We start from the raw sequence: 2,500 nt of genomic DNA, 5'->3' as shown, positions 1-2,500 counted from the left end.
CGGCGGGCGCCACGCGGCGCGGCGCGACGCGAGAAAAGGCGGCGGGCGATGTCGCGCTACCTCCGTGCGAGCGGGGTAGCGCGCTCGTCCGACGACCCCAGTAGCGCGGCGCGGCGCGACGACAGGCGACCGCCAGCGACGGGCGAAAGGCGGCGGCCGTGCGCGGGACCCCCGTAACCGGGGAATCCCCCTATGCCGACGACCCTAGCTCGGCGCGGTTCTCGCGCTTCCGGCGCGCGCTTCCGGGGCGGCACTCGCCTCGACGACCTCCCGTCCTTTAAAGGTAACGGTTCGGGCCGGCGCCCCGGCGTCCGTCCGCCCGTCGGTGTCGCGTGTCCGTGCGGCGCGGGGCTGCTCTCGGCGAGGGTCGCCGAGCAAGCGGATCCCCGCACGGATCACAACGGCCGTATGGCGGCGGCGTCGGGACGCCCGCCCGAGACGAAGGTTCAGGGCGACGAAACGGTGCTCCCACCGGCTACCTTTTTCCCCGGCCAAACGCGTCCGTCGGCCGGAGCCCTCGAGGGGCCGCGTAGCGCGCGCGTGGGCCGGCCCCCGGACACCGGAGTCCCTCCCGGGGCTCCGGACACCGGGGGTTCGGTTCCGCGCGGTCCGCCGCGGTCTCCTCTGTCCATCCATAGTCCGGGCAGGCCGCGGCCGGGTCGGGGGCCAGTCCCCCCTCGGTGTCAGCGCGGTCGCGCCGCCCTTGTAAACCAAACCCACTCGCTGACGGGTAGCAACACCCAAAGCGTCGCTTCGCGGCGCGGCGGGGCTTCCAAGTCGGATGGCCTTCCGGGGTCCGGGTAGGAGACGCCGGGGGCCGGCCTCAGCGCCGAGCCCCCGACCTACCCGGCGAGTCCGGTCGCCGAGTCGTGTCAGGCCCGAGCGGGAGACGCCGGGCGCCGGCCTCAGCGCCGAGCGCCCGACCTACCCGGGCCGACGCACGTCTCGGGCGCCGTCGCGGCCCCGAGCGGGAGACGCCGGGCGCCGGCCTCAGCGCCGCGCGCCCGACCCGCTCGGCTCGTCGCGGCGTCGCGCGTATCGCGCCCGTCGGTAACCGCGCCGCGGGTTAGGGGCTCGCTCGCGGGAGCGACCGAACGGCACCCGCGGCGCGTTCGTCTCCGGTACAAACCCTGTCGTGAATTTGTCTCCGATCGTCCCGGGCGGACGTAAAAGGGCCCAAACGTACGACTCTTAGCGGTGGATCACTCGGCTCGTGCGTCGATGAAGAACGCAGCTAGCTGCGAGAACTAATGTGATTTGCAGGACACATTGATCATCGACACTTTGAACGCACATTGCGGCCCCGGTTTTACCCCGGGGCCACGCCTGTCTGAGCGGCGCTTTCCAATCGATCGGACGCGGGCCGGGCCCTCCGCGACATTCCGCCGGTCCGTCCGGCGGGTGGCGCGAGAACCCGGTCCGCGCGGGCGAGGCTCGGGCCCTCCGCGACATTCCGCCGGTCCGCCCGGCGGGTGGCGCGCGACCCGTGTCCCCGCCCACTCCGCGGCTGGGGTTTCGCAGGGACCCCCGTCCCTTCGTACCCTCAAATACAGACTCGGGCGGCGCTCCGTGTCCGTCCGCCCGTCGGTGTCGCGCGTCCGCGCGTCCGGAGGTGCTTCTCGGCTGCCGGTGAGTACGGCTGGTACTTAGCATACCGAGAAGGTGCTCCGCGCGCGCGGCTCCGCGCGGCGGCCCGTATGGCGGCGGCGCTCGGCGCCCTCCTCAGGTAAAGGTCCCGGTCGGCGCCTCGGCGTCCGTCCGCCCGTCGGTGTCGCGTGTCCGTGCGGCGCGGGGCTGCTCTCGGCGAGGGTCGCCGAGCAAGCGGATCCCCGCACGGATCACAACGGCCGTATGGCGGCGGCGCCGGTCCCGGCGCCGGCCCCGACCGCACAGCTCTACGCGCACGCCCTCAGATCAGACGAGACGACCCGCTGAATTTAAGCATATTACTAAGCGGAGGAAAAGAAACTAACCAGGATTCCCTCAGTAGCGGCGAGCGAAGAGGGAAAAGCCCAGCGCCGAATCCCCGCCCTGCGGTAGGGCGAGGGAAATGTGGCGTACGGAAGGCCGCTTTAGCCCGGCGCCGCTCGGGGGCCCGAGTCCTTCTGATAGAGGCTCAGCCCAGGGACGGTGTGAGGCCGGTAGCGGCCCCCGGCTCGCCGGGGCGAGGCCTTCTCGGAGTCGGGTTGCTTGTGAATGCAGCCCAAAGCGGGTGGTAAACTCCATCTAAGGCTAAATACTGGCACGAGACCGATAGTCGACAAGTACCTTGAGGGAAAGTTGAAAAGAACTTTGAAGAGAGAGTTCAACAGGGCGTGAAACCGTTAAGAGGTAAACGGGTGGGGCCCGCGCAGTCTGCTCGGGGGACTCAACCCGGCGGCGCCAGGGCGGCCGGTCGGTCGGCGCGGCGGTCGCGTCCCGTCCCCGGTTCCCGCTCCCCCTCGGGGGACGGGGCCGGGGCGGGCGCGGCCACGCGCCCCGGTCCGGACGTCCGCCGCCG

The 2,500-nt window shown here is 71.8% G+C and overlaps 2 non-coding genes across 2 annotated transcripts in view; both read left to right on the top strand.

The window, feature by feature from the left end:
• The first annotated feature begins 1,186 nt into the window (after positions 1-1,186).
• LOC148345057 (5.8S ribosomal RNA) lies at positions 1,187-1,340 on the top strand. The gene has a single exon (XR_015848880.1). It is a non-coding gene; the product is annotated as a 5.8S ribosomal RNA (ribosomal RNA).
• Positions 1,341-1,904: 564 nt separating this feature from the next.
• The window catches only part of LOC148345056 (28S ribosomal RNA), a 4,529-nt gene continuing 3,933 nt past the window's right edge, over positions 1,905-2,500 (top strand). The window contains exon 1 of the ribosomal RNA XR_015848883.1: positions 1,905-2,500. This exon is cut by the window's right edge and continues 3,933 nt beyond it. This is a non-coding gene — a ribosomal RNA (28S ribosomal RNA).

The sequence above is a fragment of the Urocampus carinirostris genome, unplaced genomic scaffold, assembly GCF_059441175.1.
Source record: "Urocampus carinirostris isolate Australia breed hairy pipefish unplaced genomic scaffold, RoL_Ucar_1.0 HiC_scaffold_120, whole genome shotgun sequence".
Classification (NCBI taxonomy): Eukaryota; Metazoa; Chordata; class Actinopteri; order Syngnathiformes; family Syngnathidae; genus Urocampus; species Urocampus carinirostris.
The sequence above is the reverse complement of the archived record's forward strand: the minus strand, read 5'-3'. Positions and strand labels throughout refer to the sequence as shown.